At 45.1% G+C, this 25,830-nt stretch overlaps 1 protein-coding gene and 1 pseudogene across 6 annotated transcripts in view; both read left to right on the top strand.

Annotated features, from left to right (window-relative positions):
* The window catches only part of si:cabz01090165.1 (uncharacterized protein LOC100333421 homolog), a 219,053-nt gene that overhangs the window by 16,122 nt on the left and 177,101 nt on the right, over window positions 1–25,830 (top strand). The window lies entirely within an intron of this gene.
* LOC118106454 overlaps window positions 23,880–25,830 on the top strand; it is a 3,379-nt pseudogene continuing 1,428 nt past the window's right edge.

Below are 25,830 nucleotides of genomic sequence, written 5' to 3'. Positions count from 1 at the left end.
CACAGACACACACAGACACACACCTATACGTTGGCCCATGAATGGGTTCCTCTTGTGGAAGTTTTGAAGTAAAGCGAGTTTGTGCCGGACATTACCCAGAGCCTTGTCCATTTGTGTGCATAATAGTATGTAGTGATGACTCTGTGTGTTTGTGTAAGTCCATGATGTGTGTGTGTGTGTGTGTGTGTGTGTGTGTGTGTGTGTGTGTGTGCGTGTGCGTGCGTGCGTGCGTGCGTGTTGATCCTGATGAAGTCTCAGTAATAATCCCTTCTGCTCCGTGCATGACAGCGTGGGCAGAAATAGCCCGGGCTGTTTGGACCGATAGATTCCATGGTGCTGTCGAGACATAATTCTCAGAGAGTGGAATGAGGGCAGAGCCGGCTGACCCCATTAGAACAACCTTACAACTCATCGTGAAGGGGCCGGCCGCTGATTGACACGACGCACTCTCCTCAGTCCGGCTGCCGACTGGCTGCCGACCGGCTGCCGACTGGCTGCCGACCGGCTGCCGACCGGCTGCCGACCGGCTGCCGACTGGCTGCCTCTCCCCTTTGAGATGAGACACCTGTCACACCTGTGTCTTTGTGGTGCAACTTGTAATGTGACCGATTACAGTGATAATAACCTCCCATGTTGTCCACACACGTATAATCTCAGCTCTTGACTCGGTGTCGTGTTGTCGGAGCAGGAGGAACCGAGGTCGCAGGTCGTTGTCAGTTAGCTCGGAGTGTCGGGAACCAGGCGGCAGCAGCATTAGCGTCTGTGAAGATCGGCAAAATCTCTCGTCGTCCTTCCAAGTTGTCTTCTTCACCTGCGTCTTCTACGTGTGTGGCTCCTCTCTGTCGTCCTGATATATTTGTATTCTCTAAGTTTAACATCGGCCTTGAATTAGAAATGTCATCCACATGTTACCAGGGGGCCCGGCAGCAAATTTCAATCAAATGTCTGGAGTTCCCATCTGAGAGCGGCTGATTAGATTTTGGCCCGGAGACTGACGGAGACTCCGCCTGATAGCTGTTAACCTGACTTTAACCGCAGAGTTAGCAGATGAGAATATGAGCTCTGTCCTCTGGAAGTGTGATAAAGTGTCTTCGAGGACCTTTTGGTGTCTTGCCAGGCGTTTGGGTGGATCGTCTCCTGGGATTGATTCAAAACAAGAGGTTATCCACATTAAGGGCAGAGCTGTTGTTAATCTCACATCGTGTTTACAAGTCATCTGGGGCCCGTAGCTGCTCGAGCGCTCACCTCTAACTAATGACTCCCGGAGTAGATCCGACATCTACGGCAGCTTAATCAGGAGAAGAAACTTCTAATTAGACAATTCAGGGAAACTGCAACACCACAAAACTGTTTCTTATTAGTCTCAAATATGTGTGAAGTTGAGTTTGATTCTTCAATCGAGTGACACTGTCAAGAAATAACGTTAAAGTATCTGTAAACAAATGTGTCGCTCGTCTGTCTGAGCTCGTTCAGTGAATCATGGAAACATTATTCTTTCCAGGAAACCACTTGACTCAGAGATGTGACCTTTTCCAAGTCCATCAAAATACTCCAGGCTCAAATTGGTGGATGGATGTGTTATCAGGCTGTTTATCATAGATTCTTCATATTGAAACGAGTTGAAATGCAGGTCTGCCTCCGTTCTGCCTCAGTTTCCCTCTGATCCTCCGGCAGGTGGAGGGATTTGAACCCTTGACCTTGACGTACACGCTCCACTGGGCTGTTTGTACCCTCTGACGGCAGCTGAGCGACTCTCTCTCAGTCTGCGCGTGTCTCGGTGCCGGAATACAAAGCACACTTCAATAGCTTCTATTTCCTCCCAGCGATAGTGTCATTGTAGCCCAGCGCCGTAATGAGAGTAATAGAAGACGATGTCAGAAATCACGGTGACATTCGTGCACCGTAGCCGTGCCATAAAAATGCTAATGTTGTATCTGTGACAGTGGAGGAGGTGGCTGGAGGATTAGACCCGGAGCTGCTGATCTTATTAGATAAAACAGTGTCATTACACTGGATGCTCAGTGAAATACAGACCGCTCCCTCTGTCACAGAAACACATCCACAGACCGGGGGGGGGCCGGGGGGTGTGACAGGATTATCGTGACTCCCGGCTAAAGTTTATGGGAAGAGTGAGACGTCTAGAGTCCCGGTCATGGAGGTGTCACTGAGACTCTGACCCTAACACTGAGTTTCAGGCAGTGAGACGCGTCTGGAGGCTGAAGCTCTGGGAGGTTTCACGCAGCTGAAAAACGTCCTGCTTGTTGGTGGATTAGAAATGCTTCGTTAATCTCATTAGATTAAAGAGTCCACCGGGGTTTGATTCATTTTCTATTCAAACCAGTCAATAAGTGGATCTGGATTTCCCTTCAGTGCGAAACTAGAAACTGCCTTTTCAGGAAAATGCTCTTTTCCCATTGATAATTAATGGTTATATGAGAAATTATTGTTCTTTCACGGATTGTTAATCAGAAGCTCGGAATTGAAATGATGGTAAATGTAATTTCTGCCAAATGTTTTTATGAGTAAATAAAATAGAAAGGAGTCCGGGAATATTTTAACACAAAGTCAAACAATTTTAATAATTGATTCGTCATCATTGATTAAGTAAAACGTCACAAACATTTACAACAGAAGCTCCAGCTTTTCTGTTTTATATCTTTTCAGGTTTTCAAGATATTCAAAGAAACATCGGAGACTTTCAACTCTTTTTCTGACATTTCTGAAAACAGAGGAATAACTGATCAGTTCAGGAAATGATCTGAAGATTCATATCATTTGCAATCCAATCGTAGTTTTATGTGAAATTCGGAGCCATTTATTCAGCACTTTGTCCTATTTTATAGATTTTGTAGAAAAGAAAATTAATATCATTGAATTTGTTGTTTATGTTGCTGTCGCTTGTTTCCATGACTGTGTCATTGTTGCTTGTTTATGATTGAGACAAAGACAATTTTCCACTTTAGAGTTCTATTCTATTCTGTTCTGTTCTTGCTCTCATCGGTATAGAAGGAGTAGAAGAGCAGTGCCGTTATTTCTTAATTCAGAATATTATTTTCCCTTGTTGTGTAGATTCCGCTCTGATGAGAAGAGGACGTTAGTTGTCCGACTCTACCGCTGTGTTATTATTATATCATATTATATTATTGATTTAAGAACCAGTCTAAAGCTCCTGGTTGTAGACATAGCGACAGTAGAACAGTAGAGTGACCGATGAGCAGATGAAGCCACTCAACAACATCATGGTCCATTTACCGCTGAGGTCGCGGCAGCAGAGACTATCGGAGCGTTTCCGTGATGAACCTCTGGAACGTTTCAGCTCATTAAAACAAACGCTGCCGCTCTACGAACACATTTCACTGTGAAGTCGTGTCCCGGCGATGAGAGAGAACCTAACCCCCGGGCTGACACCGACAGGAAAGACGTGCACACACTCCCACACTTACAACTCTCACAGGAGGAAAACAACACACCTACACAAACAGAGGCCTTTAACATGTTTATGTTTAAATCCCGTGTATGTACTGATGCTCGCCACACGCCCACGCTAACACTCTTCCTCTCCTGTTCACCTCCTCCTCTGCCTCCCTCGCTCTGTCCGGATGCGTCTCTCCCTCTGACTGTGAAGATGTTAGTGAAGTGAGAGGAAGTGAACGCAGTAACAAGAGCGTCTCCTCCACTCGGTGGAAGAGGCCGAGCAGCTTCCACACACGACAGGAGATGAGAGGCGACAACTGCCTCACATGCTTCCAGACCCTTTCTCTCTCTCTCTCTCCCTGGTCGTCCACGTCGTGTGTGTGCACGTCTGGGAACATGAGATGTGGCACCATGTCCTCCCCGAGGCCATTAATAGAACTATCTGTAGTGTGGAGAGAGGAAGTGAGGATGGTGTGTGCGTGTGTGTGTTTGTCGAATGGGATTTTAACCAGGTGCTGATGCCTGAGCTGCTTCAGCCACTTCCTTTTTTCAGGCGCGCGGTCGGCCCACCTCTAAAAGGCCTCATTGTTTCATGTCAGCAGCAAAGAGAGAAGCAACGTGAAAGAGAAGCTGCTGCACTTTGCATCTGGTGTGAAGAGTTTTGGATTGAGTGTTGATTCCGAACCTGCTGGGCTCGGTTTGAACAAACACTTTTCAATGATATTTGGGAGGGGGTGATTTTTACACTGCACATGTCTTTGAACATGGAAAACCGGCAGTAACCACACGTGTCAGGAACAATAACACAAAGTGTTGGTTGTCTCTCGGGGCTCAGACAGTAAAACGCAGCCTGGTCTCTGGTGTTGGATTCGACTCTGGAAGAAGCAGTTTGCTGATTTCATTTCACTACGAGATCTGGGACGTTCACGCAGGAGCTTTTTCCACACGGAGGTCAGCGTGCAGTTTGAAAATGTGTAAAACAGACTTTGACCTTTCGTGGAGTTAATAGTGATATTATAGTCGTTCTAAACGTGTCGCATGGTTTGTATTTTTATCTCCAGTAAATGGTCCCATTTGATTTCAGTGGCCCCGTCTCTGCTCGAGGCGTCCGCTGAATTCTTCTGAGCAGAAGTGTTTGTGTTTCTACATTGTTTGCTCCACAGGAGCCTGAAATCTCATAACCCCGCTCGAAAAAACACCAGTGGCTCCGGCTGCACCGCCCACGCTGCCTGAAACCACAGCTCGCACGTTTCTACATTTCTATCTGCTGCTCACTTCATAGAGACATTATCTCCGAAAACATGATCTCAGCCAGAAAGAAATGATGTCTAGTTGTATTGATATTCATTTTTCTACCATTTCTTGAAAGAAGAAAAACATTATCAACCTAAATTAATTGAGGACAAAGCAGTTTTATGACGAGGCTTCACTGACCTGGCTCAAACTTGATTTATCACATTATTAAACCTGATTTATAAAAAGCGCTCGTGTCTTTTCTTGCAGTGTAATGGTCTCTTAAGCGCAGTAGAAACCCCCGGGACACATTTGAAAGAAAATCCTGAGCGTCGTTTGATTTATCTGGTAATGCCCCCGCTCCCCAGAGCCCCCTCATTACAGAGTAATTATTCCATGAAGCCAGGGGCAAAGTGCTTCACTGATTTACTCAGAGAAGTGGTGGAATTAGAAAACGCTGAAGCAGCTCAACATTAAGAAGCGTCCGCTCGTCCAGGACAAGTCCGATTTCTTTATGAGAGGTTGAGTCGCCCCACTGGAGAAGTTAAGAGTCATAAATGTTCTACTCATCACGCAGCTTTAGTGAAACAAACAGAGATACAAAAAATAAGAAGTATTTTCTCCCCACGATACGTCAAACCCAGAATGTCTCCATCGACCAATCAGGGGTCACTCAGAGGTCACCACAGAGCCGCTCGCCGTCGCCGGGTCAAGTAGGGAGAGCACCGAGAAAACTTTTACTACTATTACTTATTAATTTGTAATCGTTTCTCCTCAGTTCATCTTATCCTGGTTTAAATCTTAATGAGCTCTTCACCGTGCATGTCCCCAACACGACGTGGTGGTTACACGCTGCTTCAGTGCGTCACAGCGATCGTCTTTCATAGGGACACAAGTTGTTATGGTTTGTTACATCATGTGTCAGCGGTGCACTGGTACCTGTACATGTAGCTAACAGCTAACTTAGCATTGAGGTATCGATTTGTAACCGTCACTGGATTTTAACTTCTGTTGATTGACATTTTTTTTACCTATAGTTGCAGGTGCACAATTATTTCCTTTAATCATACTTATCATAGTTTTCTCTCCCCATTTCCCACGTCCGGTCAATAAGGAGGAAATGCTGGAGCAGCCAGCTTTGAATATCTTTAAAAATCCTTTTTAAGCAGTTCAGGAAACCTCCTTTATTTAGATCGATATTTAGTCGACTATCCTCCAGTTTGCCGCTGACCTCTGACCTCTGTCAGATACCTGCATCCTCTCTTTGCATCTCAGAGCATGAAGGAAAAATATCTTGATCTTAAATTGATGTGTTTTGTGTAATTGATGTGTTTTGTGTAATTGATGTGTCGCTCGGTGGTTCCAGGTCATCGCAGCCTCATCACGTCTTTAGAAACCTCATCAAACCCTCGTTCTCCTCGTTGTGTGTAGAGCCTGAGCTGAGTCAGCAGATCAATCACTCTCTCTCCTCCCTCGGTTATCAGTCATGCTCATCTCTTTTTAAACAGCTATCAGGGCTGAACTACACCTAATGTGTTTCCACATTAGCCTCAGTCCGTACTCCGATCTGTTGATGTGTGGACTTGGAGGCACGGGGGCTAATAAAGCCGTCTCATGTTCAGTCGCTCTTTAGCAGATAAGAGCTCCCGCCCACTGCGTCTCCGGAGTCTTTGAGCTAACATCTGGCTGCGGTCCAGTCGTCATCCGGAAACATGTGGCCGCCAGTGTTCAGTTAAACATGCCCTTTGAAAGCTGTGATTCCTCCTGCAGCCTCTGAGGAGGAGCAGTGAACAGGCTCAGTGGTGTGATACCAACTGTTTGTATTTGTTTGACCTTTCCAAGTGAGCACGGTGGTCAAATGATGGCACAGCCAGAATTCAATAAAGGAGCAGTGTTAAAAACAAAAAGGTCATCGAATCACATTGATTACTTTCTCTGAGGAGGTCCTGTTCACGCTGTCGTTTGTTTGTCCGGCGGCAGAGTTACTTAAAAATGACTGAATTCACTTTTGGAGTGGATCCAGATTAAGACAGATTTGAGTTCAGTCGTTAGCTTTTGGGGGACGCATGTTCTTTCTGAGTGTCCTTCTAGTGTCTCGATGTGCAGACGGTCAATCCAGATGAACGACATGACCGTGGCTCTAAAAGTCCGGTGGACGGGACAAGAGTCATTTAGACGTTAAATAAATGTTTGTCAAAGATGGTTCCTGTCGTGTCAGGAAGTTCTTATCACACAGATGTTTGTTTTGTCTGATAAGTTTGATTTTAATTAGTTATTTGATGCTATTAAAACTGGTTAAAACATCCTGATTGGCAGCTGAGACTGACTCGTGATTTGGTGGAAGTGGAGACACGTCGTCCATATTTCTTTACTGTCGACTGGCTTTAAATTAAGTGCAGCTCATATACTTTGTTCATCCCCTCAGGGATTCCAGTCGTCCAGTCGCTCAAACTATTGTAATAGCAGCTCAAATTCATCATAAATTACTTAAAAATCAACTTGCATATTAAAACAGCTGCATAACTGAAAAGGAGATGATGGAAGAGGCAGGTGATGGCGGTGCAGAAGTTCACGGACACTGTGCACTTTTGTTCTGGTGGTTTTCTTCTCACGTTGTCTCAGAAGTGAGAGAAGCTGAGTCGCCTGCTCTGAGCTCTGACCTCCAGCTCATCCATCACCTGTGGGATGAGCTGGAACACTGAGCTCTCCGTGGCTGAACGGGAGTAAAGGCTGCTAGAGCAGAAGAGGATGAATGCCCAGAGTTTCACTCAAATAAGATATTTGACTGACCTCTATCTTATAGTTTTTGTTTCTACTCTTTTTACGCAGCTAGAAAATTGTGCTCACCTTCTCGTTGTCCCCCGGTGGGGGGGTGATCAGTGCTTCGGACGAGGATGCTAACGGCTGTAGGATGTGGTCTGTCGATCAGAGAGTCAGAGAGATGGATGGATGTGTCAGTGCTGGGTTGAAGAGATGGACACACTGATGGATGGACAGAGCAGAAAAGATAGATAGTAAACAGGTGAAAGGTAAAGTGACCATCACGTAGGAAAGATAAAGATATTAGTCTTAGAAGACTAATGTCATGTCAACAGTAAAATGTCCAAATTAGCATTGATTTGATGTGTTTTTGAATAATCTGAATGGAAAATGTAGAAAAATGCTCCATCTCAATATGGATCTGCATCAAAACTTACCAGGATCTTCCCCTGACCCGTTTTACATCCTTCCACCAGCTTCATGTTAATCTGTCCAGCAGCTTTCACCAGAAAACACCCGAACGTACAAGCCCCAGACCGGTGGACAGGGGTGGAAACATAACCTCCTCTGCAGAGCTAATGGTAGAAAACACTGACATCGTGGGTCCTAAAACCAGCTGTCAACATTTCTACTTTAATTTTATTATTATTATTGTCTCCCTCATAAAACGACCTGTGAGGCTACAAAGCTGAGGAGTAAAGACCAGGAAGTGGAAGAGGTGAATGCTGGGATATTATCATCTGTCTTGATATTCCTCCACCCCTCTTCCTGTTTTTTGTTTCCTCTCTTCGTCTGTTTCTCATTTCTCTGGCTTCTTTTCTTTCTTTTACACTCGTCGCCACGTGGTGTCTATCGCGGCTCGGACCAGGGGATGAAGTCTGCGTTTGAACCACAGCTGCACTTATTCTCCCTGGAGCTCCTCTGAATGTCTCTGCTTCAGTTTTCACCGTGGATTGAAGGGTTCGAGTCGCGGGATCGATCTCTGACCCAAATGCAAACACAAAACAGTCAAAACAGAATTGACGCTCGCTGCCCGTACATCGACCGACCTTACACAGCAGATACCAACTGTTGGGCTTTAAACACAGGCACGCAGATGTTGCCTCTGTGCCTCCGTGTGGTGACGCTGAGGAAACGTCTCTGCAGCTGATTTCTGAGCGACACACTCGTCACTTACCGACGAGTCCGGGGTTAAAAAAAACGAGTCGACACTCCACTGACCCAGACACCGTTAGGTCTGATGTGAGTCAGTGCTCACACACACTTCACCCACTCACACCCCCCTGTCCCTAATTATCCACTGCCCCATATCATGTTGTATGACTCAGTATGAGGATCAACCCCAGCTCCACCCAGGAGGTTATGTTTTCACCCCCGTCTGTGTTTGTTGTATTTACGCAGGATTACACAAATGAAGCTTGGAGGACGGATGCTGACGGGTCATGGAAGAACCCATGAATCTTTCATATTTGTAAACATTTCCACCATTTTCCCCGAGAATAATTTATGGATCTGGATGAAATACATCTGGGCCATGGAGCTGATATTAATGAGTGTGTGTGTGTGTGACGTGGTGCAGCTCGATTTGAATTGAAGGGTCGGTCGGGTTTTGGCAGAGGTGTGAGATTCTCCAAGAGACGATGATCTTCTATCGGCTGCATTTTCTCTAAAGTTCGGTTCAAACGTGAAAACAAAAAAAGAAAGTGATCACCGTGTAGAACAAATCACACCCTTTCCCATAAATTACAACAAATACTCAGTGAATTCAGTTTTATTTCACCAGCCTGTTCTACAAGGCCCCAGTGAACAGCACTGGGCTGTGGTGGTTTGGCGTCAACATGAAGCATGACCCACAAGGCATCGATAAAGTCATTATGGCCCATAAACAACATAATTTATAGACAAAACCAGGCCATTTTTTGCCAAGTGCTCAGCCTGACATCCAACTCAGCCACAGCAACACTCCAATAATCATGTGTTATGGGTCCCACTGTAGGAGGCAGGAAACAAATGGGCTGCCATGTTTGGATCAATCATCCGTCGTTTCACACATGATTTGAACAGGAACTAACACGGTTGTGATGACGTACAGATGAACAGCTGTTTGTTCCCTTCCACTCCAAAGAGGCAGCGGCGGGGCGAGGACGAGGAACAGGCCCTTAACGCTCATCGGGCGGCACCAGGTCACACACGCAGAAAGACTGGAGCTCGATAAATACGTGTGATGTTTCTCATGAATAATTCTCTGAGAAGTTCACTTAGATTACATTTTATTTGTAAAGTGCAAATCATAATATACATGATCTCAGGGCTCTTGACATAGAAGGTCGAGACTTGAGAGAGAGAGAGAGGTGTAACCATCGTGTTTCAGCTCTGACAGACTAGTTGTTGTAATGAAAACAATAAGAGTGATAATAATACATGTAAAGATGTTATTAATGACAGAAACAATTCATATGATAACAGCAGTTTGAATCTGCAGCTCTGGAGTCGCTGCATGTGGCATCAATGCAGTTCTTTCTCCCATGTGACACCTTGTCTTTCACTCCTTGGTCTCGTAGATTGAATGAATTCTGTAGTTTCATAGATTGAATGAATTCTGTAGTTTCATAGATTGAATGAATTCTGTGGGAAACACTGCGGAGTGAGTGACACAACATTCCTGGATCTGCCGGTTTATTCGGATCTGCACCACAATTGAATTGGTTCTTTCCTCTTCCCTGTAGTTTCCCCCCTAATCCTGCAAACACACTGACAACATGACCTCGTTGGTATAGTGAAAATATAAACAATTAGACAATGCATCAAAAGGAGTGCATGTCCGATCTCCTCCTCCCAAAACTGCCTGAAAGCAACAAAGAGTAGAAGTAAAATAACTGAATCTCACCCAGGCCTCAGAGATTCTCAGAACATATTGAACGGACGACTTAACAATCGATATCACATGATATCAGAAGGACCCTGCTGCTTAATGCCCCTGATCCATCGGCCGTGTGGTGCCCCCGACTCCGTCCATTAGTTTTTACATGGGAGTCACAGAGTGAGGCCTTTTTATCAGCTCACTGGATCCATGGCTCTGACCAGCTCACCGCTAATCACATTTAGCTTTCATGTTCCTGCTGCACTGCTCCAATTACACCAGCGTAGTGGAACCAGAGCTGAGTCGGCTGGATTGAAACACTGTGTGTGTCTGTGTGTGTGTGTGTGTGTGGGGGGGGGTGTTTTTCAGCTTGTGACAAAGTGTGTGTGACAGAGTTTTATGTGTATACAGTAAAAGGTTTGGAGGCTGCTGTGCTCCAGTCTTTCCTGCAGGGGACATACTAAAGACAGGGAGGGAGATTATCCTCTCACCCTTCTCCCTCCCTCTCTCCTCTCCTCTTTATTCTCTCCATCTTCAGCCCGACAAAGCCTTTCATTTTCACCCCCGCCCCCCTCCTCCCCTCCGCCTCCTCTTCATCACTGTGTTTGTCACATCTGGCAGCACCTCCTCACATCTCGCACTTTCCTTCTTCTTTATCACGTCTATCACCTTTCATCCTCTCTCTCCTCCCTCATGGTTCTCATTTTGTTACCGTGGTTATCTCCTCCCTCTCAGACGCTACAGACTAAAACTCTGAACACACAACCGGGTCGCATCAACACACAAACATGGACAATCAACACAGTAACACAACCGTTGATCATTGTCATCGTGTGGTTGAGGAGGAGGAGGAGGAGGAGGAGGAGGAGGAGGAGACGCTCGAGTTCCTCTGATCAGAGATGAAGAGATGAGAAAGATCAAATCAGTTCCTCACTTTGAAGTATCAATATCATTTTTCTAGGATCATTTCACCAGTGGTGGAGGAAGAACTCAAGAAGTACAAATGCTCATGAACCTTTCTACATTAGTGAAAATAAGTACTTCCTTTAAGGTATAAGTACAAAAATTAAAGATCCTTGCTGAGTGAAGCAGAGCTCCACTTCATCATCTCGAGTCTCGGGGGACGTCTCTGCTGTTCTGCTCTTGTTGAAGGGGGCGGGGTCAGAGGTTACCTGCCCACTCTGATTGGATCATCGGACTGATTCACCACTGGTGATTGATTTAATTTAAAAATATAAAACACACGTAGCTATCGTTTGCGTTTGCACCCTGACAAACGCACCGCTGCAAATGTCTTGTATGTAAAAACCTACTGGGCAATAAACTGTGATTCTTATTCTGGAGGAGGAGGAGGTCCACCTTCATCACCTTCATCGTCTTCATCACCTTCACCTCCTAGATTTGTAGTCCTGCTCTACAAATCTGGTCTGTGACTTGTCGGCGAACAGCCTGGATCCCGTCTGTGAGGAGTTCACACATGACGATTACAGATCTCGACTCTGATCTTGTGCTTTTGTCCGCGACTTCAAAACATGTTCACAAGGTGAAAATCGGGTTAATAATTGTGAAGCGTGAATTCGCCTCAGTCGTGGATTCAGTTGTCACTGTTCTTCTGAGGAGTCTCTTTAAAAGTGTCCCCCTCTTCGTCTCCCTGTCGTCTTAATCAGCACATTGATTGTGCAAGAAGTCTTTTTACCCATTTAATCACTAGTGGATTAGATGGTCTCTCTCTGTCTCTCTCTCTCTCTCTCTCTCTCTCTCTCTCTCTCTCTCTCTCTCTCTCTCTCTCTCTCTCTCTCTCTCTCTCTCCGCCGCTCTCTCTCTCTGATTATTATCATTACTGTTACATTATGACTCTGTTCTTGGCAGGAGGGATCCTCATCTCCATTTAATATGTCCACTGATGAAGGATGAAATGATCACACACATTCTTACACACATTCTTACACACACACACACATTCTTACACACACACACACACATTCTTACACACAGACGCACTCCAGATGACTGCAGTCTCTTTGGGCTAATTATAGTCGAGGATTTTAATAGGCCAGTGAAAGCCAAAATTAAATATGAAATATGTCCTTCGTAATTAATAAGCACTCGACATTCTGTCTATTGTAATGAACGAACCTCACAGACACATTTTTGCTGGATAACACTCACACACACTCACACACATTCCTGTACATACATGTTAAACACACATACAATGTGTTTTTGTGTATTTGTTCTCAAAGACTTTTACTCATTAAATTCAAATCATATTAGAAAATAAAAGTATTAATTAATAACAACCTGATTGAACCACCTACAGAATAACTGTAGTATCCAATCATGCATATACAGCGGCTACACACAAACACACAAGCACACACACACAGACACTGCAAACAGAAACAGATACACAAAGGCAAACAATACACTTAGAAAAACACACAGACATGCACACAGTGACAAAAGAGACAAAGGCAGATTATTCTCTTCTCCCTCTGAAAGGGATTAGTCAGATGCTGCGCTAATAGAAAAACTAGAATAAATAGCACACACACACAAACACACAAACACACAAACACGCATACAAGGTTTGTTAAGGATAAACACGGAGGATGAACACAGAGATTTGTTTTCTACATGTGAAGTTTCCTCTGAGATGACGCTTGAAGCCACGAAAGGTGTTGATTTTCACAGGTAGAACATAAAACCTGATAAAACCTGGTCAGCGGCTGTTGGAGGTTTATGTCGGACGTGTCTCCAGCTGCGTTGTTGGTAGAAACAGAAAAAGTAATCTGATGGTCTCCCGGGAGGAGAGCAGAGGGGAAGTGATACATAACAAGGAGACAAATGAGTTTCACCCTCCATTTAAAACGTTGGCAGAAGGAGTGTGGCATCAGATCGGTGGGTCTGAAGTGAGTCATCAGATGTTGTCTCTGGCGAAGGAAAGGTTGGATCGTCATGAACTCCTTTTGAGTTTGGACTTGTCAGCTATTTGAGGTTTTGGTGCTGGGAAGAAGAGCGACGACTTCTTTAGAAATCCATTCGGCGGCCCTCAGACTCAGCAGGGTGACGATCTCTCTGCACTCTGCCTCCTCGTGCGTTGAAGTTTGTCTCTGTGGCTCGAAGACGCCGAATCAAAGAGGAGAATCAGAGTTATTGAAGTGATTTCCTTCGTGACTCTCTGCGGTAACTTCCCCTGACAAACCATCTGCAGAGTCGCTGCGGCGCCGCCCTCGTCGCCGCCCTCGTCGCCGATCACCCTGCCAACCCGCCACTCACTGATTAAACATCCGATAATTGCGGCAAGCAACTCTTTTCTGCTGCAGCCCACACACTTCTTAGTCACGGCGGCCTCATCTGCAAGTCAGAGTGCCTCAGTGTCCTTCTGCTGAAAATCACTGTCATGAATATTCAGCTTCATTTAAAGCTCAAGGGGAAATTAGATGTGGTGTGCCCCTCTCCACGGGGGGGGGTCAGAGGTGAGGAGGACACTTAACTTCTCCTCTTCAGGATGAAGATGTTCAGCTCCTGCAGCCTCCTGGCAGCTCACAGTCCATTTTCATTTCAACCAAATGTTTCTCCACAGACTTTCTTTGTGGGAGTAAAGGACAGATTGTGATGTATGAGAAATGAATTCATTAAATATGTTGGAGAATGTGACACGAACACAAACACACACTTTGTCTCTTAAAGACACAAAGTTACACACATGCTGAGTTACTCACAAACCAAAAGGAAATTCAAGACGCGTCAATAAAACTTAGAAAACAACCAGAAAGTCCTGGGGTCAGAAATAATTTAGCTTTTCCAGTTGAATCTGGTACCTGCAGCTTTTTTATGGGGGGTGGGGGGGGGTGTGACCGACAGTATAAAGGAGTCACACAGTGTTTACCAGTAAATATCTGTGACGGCCTCCGTGTTCTAATGTGCTTCACCAACACTTTCATAATAAACAGTTTTGGTGGAGAACTTGTCTTTCACTCTTTAGTCTCCGTACCTGTGCACCTCCTCTTCCACCATCCATCGAGTGACTCCTGTGGGACTGGTTGCTGCACAATTTTTGTTTTGGTCGGGGGTGCAGCGCTCTTAAATGTCCAATATGCAATAATAAAGCTTAATATTCTTAACGTGCTCGTCCAGAACTTGTCAGACTGTAGATGTGGACGGATCTTGCTGCAAGACGTGTGCACAGCGAATCATGTTGGAAGAAAACAACTCAGACGAGACAATCAAACACTGTTTGATGGTCGAGTGTAATATTTGTCCTTCAGGTGGTGAAGAGATTACAGAGACTGTTTGGAAATATGAAGGAGTCAGATATGTTTGTTTTCCGGTGGTTTTCAATCTGATTGGAGCTCCAGATCCTTTTCCCCCTGACGCCAGTTTACCCGGAGCCGTGCTTCAGAGTCGTTTGAATGATGACAACAGAATTCAGAAACAAAAAGTCTCCTCAGGGGTGAGGCTGCAGTGTTTTCAGATCCCTTTTGTTTGGTCCCTGTCCCGTCCATGAACATGGAGAGGGCCTGGTTCATGACCTGTACTGCAGCTACCAGGGGGTGTAGAGACGGGTTAGTAAACATAAACATGGTCCCTGTTTCACCGTCTGAACATTAGTGGCCTTTATCGTCATTTCAGGACAAATACTCGGCAGACACGTGGTTTCCATAGTTACAAGTGTTTATCTTGTGAATAGCAACCAGATGTGGAATTGTCGATTATGTACATAATGCTGGAACATCTGTCTGCACACACACGTCACAAGAAGGATACATGTGAGTATAGAGTATATAAACGTGCACACACACACACACACACACGTACGTACGTAACGCCCAGTGGGAGCAGTCGATAGATGTGGCAGCAGCCGTGTGGCAGCTCGGCGCTGCTGACAGACACTTCTTTATTTCCCATCAATCACTGGCTGAATTAAAGACATCGATTAGCTCCTGCAGCGGCGAGCTTCACCTGATACTCTCAGTCAAATCCAGGGTGGGACACAGCAGAGGTCGGAGGGTCGGAGGCTGACCTCCACATGACGGCGAAGACTCACGTCAGCAGCTTCTCTCCGTCCTGCAGGGGGGGGGGGGTCCCACAGTCAGATCCTCCTCTGACCTCTGACCTCACTGCAGTAGCAGAAAGGAAAAGTTCCACATATCTACATTATGACAAGTTTGTAATTGTTCTCACATGCCTGCTCTCTCCTTTATGAATCTTTGCTGCACAGACAGTTGGGGGAGGGGGGGGGGTGATCCATCATTAAGAGATAAGACAATTACAGATAAAAATTCAAAGATTACAAGCTGTGTGTCAAATTATTTCAGGAAAGGCTGGAAATGTGAAAGAGGGGCATTAAATAAATGATTCTACATTATTAACACCATTAAAACTGAGCTCTTATTACCAGCAGACAGGAAGCTAATGGAGAAACGTCGTGCAGTAATTGGTCTGCAGACTGGGGCTGACAAAGTAACCAGCATCTGAACTCTCCTTCAGTTCTCCTCCTGCATTATTCACAGATTTACCGAACAACACCGCTTTGAATGTCGAGCGAAGGTCGTGCAGGAAACAGGAAGGTGAGGACGGTTCAGTCGTTGCTCTAATGTCACTGTCAACCAGCTGACATCAGGGAAGCTGGCGATTCGCTGAAGCTTCTTCTGACTGATGAGCGTACGAACCCAATCACCCAGGGTGCGACTGATACACGGCAGGCAGGGTTTCCCATGTGTCCTCCAAGGGCTGCAGCCAGTAACTGTAAATACAAAGGTTGTGGATACGGGTGCGTCCGTCCGGGAGACAGATTCGATTGTGTGCAAAAAGTTGTTGCCATTGAAAAACATTTGTTGTCCAGGCAGCAATTAGGAGCCTCCAGAATATATATGTCAAAGCAAATGAGTACAAGACAAACATGTGTGTGTGTTGTGTGTGTGTGTGTGTGTGTGTGTGTGTGTGTGTGTGTGTGTGTGTGTGTGTGTGTGTGTGTGTGTGTGTGTGTGTGTGTGTGTGTGTGTGTGTGTGTGTGTGTGTGTGTCAAAGCGTGACTGAACAAGAGCATCTGTGCTCAACCCTGAATAATTGAAGGTTATTTATATACAGTGAGGACGCGGTGCACACATTTGTGTTTTCTCCTCCACAGTTAAGATGTGTTAAGTGCGGATGGGGGTCGTGAATCACACACTTGGAGAAGAGCTCGTGTTATTATGAGCTTCTCATGATTCAGCTGATGATCCTGATCGGAGGCGCAGCAGCAGCAGCAGCAGCGTCTTGTTGTTGTTGGTCAGCGGGAGGAGAAGTGTGTACAGCATCTATGCATCTACACACAGACACACACACACACACTCTCGCAGGTGGCTCATCGTGTGTGATGACTTGTGTCTTTGTGAGACCAGTGAGAAGAAGGTGTGTAGCTGAAGTGCAAAGAGGGGACGCAACGAGGAGCGACACCTCAGAGTCTCTGGCAAAAGTCTGACAACGTGAGAGCACATGTTTTTCTGCAGTATCATAGTCTTTGATATTTTTTCCCAGAGAATCATTTATGGATCATTTAAACATGGGAGTTATTAAGAGGACTGATATCTATGAGTGTGATTTGGTGCAGCTTGATTGAATTTAAAAGACCGTTGGGCCTCGGAGCAGATTTGAGCTCCACTGAGTCACGTCCTGGTTTCAGTGTCGGATAAAAAGATCTGCAGAGTTGGTGGGAATTTTGTGTTTGTGATATTTTCTGTGTGGCAAAACAATACGTGTTGTGTTTTTTCTCACCATCAGAGTCGTACAGTGAAATGATCGTTTAATGTTCGTCCTCTTGTTCACACTGAAAAACATCTTTCAGTCAGTTCAGTACCAGCAGCAGCAGCTTAAGATAAAACTGACTGTGTCTTTCCTACACACACACACACACACACACACACACACACACACACACACACACACACACACACACACACACACACACACACACACACACACACACACACACACACGAAGACAGAGACCCTTTGATGTGAATGTGACCCAGTAAATGGAATGAGAGGGGCCTTTACAGGGAAGCGTGGAGACGAGCAGCGTATCCTCCACCGTCACCATTTTGTTGATTCTCCACACTCCACCGCTGCAGCGTCTCCTTTTCTCTCTTCCTGCGTTCCTCTCTCTCTCTCTCTCTCTCTCTCTCTCTCTCTCTCTCTCTCTCTCTCTCTGTCCTCTGTTATAAATCGATTCTGTCCCCGCCGCGATGAGACACTGTGATTCTACGGCAGCCGTGTGTCGGCCCACTCAGAGGACACCAGCGACCCGCGCTCAATAAAGAGTTATTTTGGGTCTTTTTCTGGACTTTGTTTCTCCTCACATTTCAACCTTGAACACGCACCTGACTCTCCGGCTCGTCTTCCTGCTCCTGCTCTAAAGTTTCCTTTCATCCTTGTACACGTGGTTCCTGGTGTGTGTTTGGCAGCTTGTTGGTGTTCAGGTGATGCAGTTTCTCTCCGTGGAGCATTTAGATGATGTCAGGACTTGTAATTTAGGAATAGAAGTTATAATTTAGGAATGTGCACAGTTTGCACTTCATAATTAATTCTTAAAGTTGATAGTTAAAGAATCGTTTGAGGTCTATAGTGATGTGGCTCGGTATCATGTGACTCGTGGCGAGGGGGCCGGTCGGTCTGGTCCAGTGTGGGGCCCCTGTGGTCCTTTTTCTCCTGGAGCCCCCAGAGTCCCTTGAAATGCTCGTTATGACACGTTGTCAACACGTTGTTGTCACTGTTGTTGTCACTGTTGTTGTTTAGAGTCCAAGTCACTGCTGCTACAGTTGCTACAGTTCGACTGTTTGTTAAAAATGCATGAAATGTCCAAACTGGATTAAATTCAAGCCAACGCACAACTCAACAAGTTGGAAGAAGATGGAATGAATGTTTTTTTTTTTTTTAGATGGATGAATTACATACAAACACAGATTTCTTTCCAAGCCCCCTGCAGTGAACAAAGTATTTGGGTCACATCACGAGGAACGATTTATTCAGTGATGTAAACTGGATGCACAAGCCCACATGATGTTAATAGACAGTTTTATTATATATATTATATATTATATTATATTATAATACTGACATTTAGTCAAGCTGGTAATAACCTCACCTTCCAGGCTGTGTTGAGGAAGTTGATGTATAAATCTCCATGTCGATAACTGACTCAATGTGATCACGAGGATCTTACTGGAACAACAGTCTGTACATGTATGATGTCTGACGACCGTATGTCTGGATTACTGTTCTGTATTTCCTCATTTATTTGTATTATATTTTATACTCATAAGATTAAGTCACTGTTTACATTGAGCTTGAAGATGCCGTCGATTCAGCAGCTTAAAGAACGTGAGACAAGTTTTCTAGAAAACGGTGTCACACGTGTTGTGGTGACTCCAACTAGTCTCTAATCTGAATCCCAGCATGTTCACTTGCATGAGTAATGATGGTTGTTCTCTGTGATCTCTGAGGAGGCCGTGCACAACTATGACACATTATTATAACGTGTGAGAGAAGATAATCTATGTACCGATGATATTCTACATATTATCTACAGATCTAAAAATATCTCATCATGTTTCTGCTTCTCTTTCTGTGACTCCTGTCACATCCACCTCGGCTCTGATTCTCTCTTTAATAATCTCTTTACCTTCTCGTTCCCCTAACCTGCCCCCCGACTCCCCTCCCTCCCTGTCACGTGTCTCCCTCACCTCCAGCCAACCACCCACTTACTGTACGTCTCTCCCTCCCTCTCTCTCCCCCCTCTCTCCCCCTCTGCTAATTTCCAGCCGAGCCGTGATGATATTTTCGCTGGAAAATGACTAAATGGAAAGTGGTGCAAAGGCAGAATGACGTTTAGTAACAGTCGATGCAAGCGCGGACGTTTTCTGCCCGGCGAATCAATTTGGAGCGATCAGGTGGGCGAGTCACCAATCTCATGTTTAGTGAAAACGCTTGATTCTGGTAGAGGGCCAATCAATTTCAGCCTCTTCGCCTGATCTCTCTCTCTGCTCTCATTTTCTCTTTTACCCGGCTCACCCGTCATTTATCTGCCTTCCACTCCTCTCCTCTGTCATCCATCTCCAATCATCCTCCTCCTCTCAGCTCCATGAGATGATCGCCCGAGGTTCCACATCTCGGTGCAAAGTGACATTCTGCCGTCTTCTTCCTCTCATGTCTTCCTTCGCCTCTCATCCTGTCTTGTTTGGTTTCATTGTTCCTGTCGTGCCGTCAACCTTCCCTCCCTCCATCCCTCTCTCTGTCTCTCTCTCTCTCTGCCTCCCACCCTCCGCCGCCTCCTCCTAGTGCTTTTCCTTCTCTCTTTCTGCGGCCTGTCACTTTTTGTCAGCGGAGGGAAGGAGTGCCGCGAGGTGCTCAACACCAAGCGACGGCTTGAGATGAAGGAAGGAGGAAAAGGTGCAGAGAGCAAAGAAGGTTGAAGGAAGGAGAGAAGGTTAAGGATGGATGGAAAGAAGGTTGTTGAAGCGTGATATTTAAATGTTGGACATCTCGCCGCTTGCTGGCACCATTATCTCTTACGGTTCATGACTGGAGAGCGATGAATCTTGGGACAGGTTGTGCCGGAAGGATCCACCCTCCAGCCTGGAAGTTTTGCCTCTGTGACGTAATTGCTCTTTAATTTCAGCCTTTGAAAGTCCCTGAATAAACAAGTAAAGGAAAAACCAAAAAAGGCGAAAAAAGTTGGAAAGTTAGAGGCGGAGGAAATGTGGGTAGATGAGCAAAAGTTTTGTAAGTTTTAAAGTGGATTTAAAAATATGTTTGACATTTATGTGGTTTAATTTGTCAGAACACTGTTGTTAAGTTATTGACCAAAAAAAACTTTCAAAATGTTTAATAATGATGTTTTTGTCCATTTTAAATGTCAAACATGGGGCGTAGACGAGTAAGACGATGAAAATGTTAAAATAAAAGACATTTACACAAGAAAATGTTCAGAGAAGAAGGAAAACGATAGAAGAGTTGAAGATATGAAGAGAAAAGAAGGAAGGAAAGAGAGGAGGAAGAGAGAGGAGAAGAGGTGAGGGGCCAAGTGGGCATTGGTTCGGCTCAGTGAGGATGGAGGGGAGTGGTGGTGGTGGTGGTGGTGGTGAGGGTCTCTGGGTAGCATCTGCTTTGTGCAAGACTGCTCATATTACCCAGAGGCCTTTGGGGCTGAACGGAGCGGTGGACTGGCCTCATCCCTCTCTTCATCCCTCCTCCGTTCAGACTGTGACGGAGGAACCGCAGGACGAGTAGAGAGACACCGACACAGAGGAGGTGATTTCAGAAACTCAAAATCACTGTACATCTTCATCCATCTTTCTCTTCATCTCCTGTGTCATATTCCATCTTCCTTTCCTCACTTATCTCCTCTCTTCACTCTCATTTCCTCTCCTTGCTCTCATGTCTTCTAGTTGTCATCCAAACTCTCCTCATCACGTCGAAGTGCACATTTAGCAACATAAGCCAACACCAAATCCATATTCTCTGTTTTTATACCAAATAGTTTGATCACAAATATTCATCGGGGGAAAGGCATTAATTGTAATATAATGTAATAATATAATTTATAGTTCAGCTCCAAATGTTGTGGAATAAAGTCCTTGGTTAAATCCTTCGTGCAGACGCCTGTCAGAGTTGCAGTGGAGGGAACATTTTCTGCTGCGTTACATCAAGAAGTTTCTTCTTCTGTTTCCGTCCTGACGGAGACAAACATCGCAGATTCTCCGGCTTCGTCAGGGTTGTGCATCTTTTAAAAACGACTGCACAGCTACAGTATGTTGTGTAACCTGACCTGAATGCTCACTGGGTTGTGTTCAGCAGCAGAACTGTAAAATGTGAACTCATCATCATGATGAGCAGCCCTGCCCCCCCCCTGCAATCTGCCAGCTTTCAAGATACATTTTATTAAGTCTTTTTACGTTCAAATCTCACTTCTCTTACAAGTATTATCTTCTGAAAAGTACATTTGGATCTTTCCTCAGCTTTATAACGTTGTAACGTGAATATCTAAGTTAATCTGAAGCTCATCTTTGGCTTTTATCTGTTTATTCTACTATTTTTAAGATATTTTGTTGACAAAATAGTTTCAAGTGTATCACAGAATAATGGAAATCAGCAGCGTTGGTGAGCTCTCACTCTGCCATGTTCTTGAGAGAGACTTTGCTCGACAGCTGACCTCATCACATGATTCTCCAGTGGCAGGGGGAGGAGGAGAGAGATACAAAACAGTCCTCATGTTTGTGTGCAGCTGTTGTGTGCAGATGTGAGCGTTGGGGGCGTATGAGATTGTCCAATAAGCAGAAGGGTTTATCTGGTTGAGGCTTTGCTCCTGTAGAGATGCCTGCAGGCCTGGATTTCTTCTACGTATCCGACTTGAGACACAAATAGAAGGAACTGGAGGTCGCGCTGGGCCTCAGGCTCCTTACATCCGGCTCCGTCAGGTTAAAACACTCCGACAGCGTCTCGTCCTTATACTCACATCTTTAATTCTTTGTTTTTGTTGTTGTTCTTTCTAAGTCTTTTTTTTATTTACAGTCTTCTGAGTCTTTGGGTTTTGTTGTTTTGCTGTAAGTGAATAACTTCTTCAGTTTATCTTCCTGTTCGAGTTGCAGTTTTAAAAAGTTACCACACAAGTGATACCACAGTGACGTGGACTGCTGAACAGACTGATGTGTTGAGATCACTGCTCCAGTCTTAACCACTGGATTGTTCCCTTCAGTGTTTAGAGGCTTCAGGACCTGAAAGCATCGAGGAAATCACGACACGATTTCACCTACCTCCACAGTCTGAGGTCTGAGGAGGCAAAGGTTCCTCCTTCAAACCACAACCTGCAACACGTTGGTCCGACACTCAGTTTCCTTCGTGTAGAATCTAAGAGCCACATCTGTTTACCCTGGAAAGCCAACACATTCCGAGCAGTTGCAATTATAACCCAGGGTGAAGTGTTGTTTAAAAACTCATTTGAGGAATAAAGAAAACACAACGAGGCTTGAATGGTCATTAATCAGCTGCTTTTTTCTCGTCACGGCTCGAACAATAACATCAGGAGCAACATGGAGTCCATTCAGACACAATTAATCCACCGATTGAAGCATTATCAATTCAAGTGCACGTCCAGCTGCTGTTTGTGTTTGTTGCTCGACGAGTGGAACCGAACATGTGAGTCATTTTCAAGCCACAGTAACTTGGTGTCATTGGAACATTTTCCTCCTCCAGGGCAGAGACGGTGCTCGTGTGACCGTCCTCTGCTCCAGATCCGTCTGGAGGAGAGAAGCAGGGGGTCACCTACATTCTCAACACAGCTTTCCTTTTAAAACTTCACCTTGAGTTGTTGCTCCTGTCGCTACCAAACCCCCGTCCTCCCTCCCTCCCTCCCTCCCTCCCTCGTTTCCCCCTCTCGCTGCCGACATGATGAGAACACCGGGCTGCGCTCGTGCTCCTGTTCTCTCTGTGCTGAGCAGGTCAACACAAGCGAGCGCTGTTGTTGCTTTGCTCCTTTCACAGGCCGACCGGGGAGCTGCGAGGCACCTGAGGCTGCGTTCGAGCTAAACAGCAGCAGGATTAGTGTGTCATGTGTTTATCTCTCAGTCGATCAGGGAAGCTGCCGGGCGGGGGAGGCCGCTCCAAGGAAAGAAACATCTCACTAAAGGGATAATGGTTGAGAGGAAAGCAGCATTTTAAAAGGAGACATATGGAAATCTTTGCATTGTGTAACTGAAGTATTTCAGCGATCACAGTCAGGGTCTCACCACCATGTGGCTCTTTCCCTTCCTTTGAAGGCTGGTGCCCCGAGGTCGCTTTGATGTAAACTAAAGTGACTATTTAATATTAATATTAAATATGTTTCTGATAGCCACATTTATTGAATGCCCAAAGTCACATCATATAATGGTGTCACACTTAAGGTATAATAATCACACCAAAATGTACGGTCATCTGATGATGTCATACTATTTTACTTCACTCACACAAATTAATGAGCAAACTTGAGCTGATTTGAATTTATAAAACCATTTTTTAATTTTCTGACATTGTTTCCATTTGTTTGCACTTTGCTTCTGTCTCTTTAATGTGACTTCAGCTCTGCAGCTACGTCACAGACTCCCCCCCCCTGCACTTCCTGTTAATATTTAACTTTCACTTTCACTCTCTAGCAGAACGATCTCTGAACTTTGAACACTGATCAGATCACGATCATATTCAAGCAGCTATTTTACACCAAGTCTCTTGTCTGTGTGAGCTTGTTGCTGCCAAATGACTTTTGACCAGTTTTCAAATCCAAGGCTTGAATTACTTTTTACAATCGTGTCCTGACACACCAGAGAAACCAGGAAGCATCTGTTCCTCCCTGAAGAGACGCAGGCTGAAAACCAGACGATCACATTCACCTTCCAAACCAAACTGAACCAAACCAGACCAAACGTCCTGAGTGAGTCCAGCTACAGGAGAGAAGAGTCAAACTACAACCTGCCGACGCTCCACACACTGACCGTGAGTTTAACAAACACCTCGACTCAGACAGGAAGTGAACCTCAGTGAACCACGTGGAGCTGTGACTGACTGACTGTCTGTTTTCAGCTTCACCTGGAGACTCAATGGCTTCCAGATCAGAAGAGGATCTCTGCTGTCCCGTCTGCCATGATGTCTTCAGAGATCCTGTCATTCTGTCATGTAGCCACAGCTTCTGTAAAGACTGTTTGAAGAGCTGGTGGAAAGACAAAGAAGTAAAAGAGTGTCCAGTTTGTAAGAGAAGATCTTCAAAGTCTCATCCACCTTGTAACCTGGCGTTAAAGAACCTGTGTGAGACCTTCTTACAGGAGAGAGATCAGAGCTCTTCACATGCTCTCTGCAGTCTGCACTCAGAGAAACTCAGACTCTTCTGTCTGGACCATCAGCAGCCAGTGTGTCTCGTCTGCAGAGATTCAGAGAAACACAGCGACCACAGATTCAGACCCATCGATGAAGCTGCACCACAACACAAGAAGCAGCTTCAGGAAACTCTGGAGCCCTTGAAGAAGAAGTTACAGTGTTTTGAACGTGTTAAAGTAAAGTGTGAACTAACAGCAGAACACATTAAGGTCCAGGCCGGACTCACAGAGACGCAGATCAAGGAGCAGTTTAAAAAGCTTCATCAGTTTCTGGAGGAGGAAGAGGAGGCCAGGATGGCTGCACTGAGGGAGGAAGAGGAGCAGAAGAGTCGGATGATGAAGGAGAAGATTGAGTCTCTGAGCAGAGACATAACGGCTCTTTCAGACACAATCAGAACCACAGAGGACCAGCTGAGAGCTGAGGCGTCTCGTTCCTGCTCAACTACAAGGCTGCAGTGGGCAAGGTCCAGCAGCGCCCCTGCTGGATGATCCACAGCTGGCCTCAGGAGCTCTGATAGACGAGGCCAAACATCTGGGCAACCTGAGCTTCAACATCTGGAACAAGATGAAGGACGTGGTCTCCTACAGTCCTGTGGTTCTGGACCCAAACTCTGCTGATCCATGGCTCGTCCTGTCTGAAGATCTGACCAGTTTGAGACGAGGAGCGAAACAGAAGCTTCCTGACAATCCAGAGAGGTTTGATTATTACGCCTCAGTCCTGGGATCTGAGGGTTTTAACTCAGGGACTCACAGCTGGGACGTCCTGGTTGGAGACAGTACTGGCTGGGCACTGGGTGTGTCAGCAGAGTCTGTCCAGAGGAAGGGAGACAAACTGTCTGAAACATGGGGAATATCGTTCTTTGATGGTAAATACTCAGCATCGTCACCATCAGGATCATCTGTTCTCTCTGTGCAGAAGATCCAGAGGATCAGAGTGAAACTGGACTGGAACAGAGGAGAACTGTCGTTCTCTGATCCTGATACTAACAAACACATTCACACCTTCACACACACTTTCACTCAGAAGATGTTTCCATGCTTTATCACTACACATCCCTTGAAGCTGTTACCTGTGAATGTCTCTGTGACGCTGGATCAGAGCAGTTAGAGAGAAAGATTTTATTCATCATGTTTATTTCTTCAAGAGAAATCTGCTGAATCTAAAAGTTAAACTCGTTATTCTAAAGCTTTGTTTATTTCTCCTTTTACTTCTCACTCGTTTTTATTTCTCCTGTCGACTTTTCCACGTGTGTAAAAAGATTTCATTATTTTCTGATCTTTATCTTTGGTTTGTTTTTACTTTCATGGAAAATGTTTTCTATCATTTAGATTTTGTGTGGATCCATGAAGTCGAGCAAACTGATGAAGATCCACATAAAAACACATTTATCAATAACAGCTGATCATTGTTCACATTCAACAAACTTTATTAAAACTCACACATGAGACATGATTCATGTTTAATCACATAAAGTCTGTTCACATATGAAATAATCCAACATATATGAACATTTGTCTGTTTGATGTGATGAAGCCAAAATGATTCTGTCTGTAAAAGTGTTTATTCAACAGCAGCCTAGTGATGTGATTTTAATATTGTGATCAAAATAATAAAAACTATGAAACAGAAACAGAGTTCTGACCTTTTTTAAGTTGAGATGTAAATATGAAGCCAAAA

This window comes from Hippoglossus stenolepis, chromosome 4 (assembly GCF_022539355.2).
Source record: "Hippoglossus stenolepis isolate QCI-W04-F060 chromosome 4, HSTE1.2, whole genome shotgun sequence".
Taxonomy (NCBI): domain Eukaryota; kingdom Metazoa; phylum Chordata; class Actinopteri; order Pleuronectiformes; family Pleuronectidae; genus Hippoglossus; species Hippoglossus stenolepis.
Note: the sequence above shows the minus strand (reverse complement) of the source record. Positions and strands in the feature narration are given on the sequence as shown.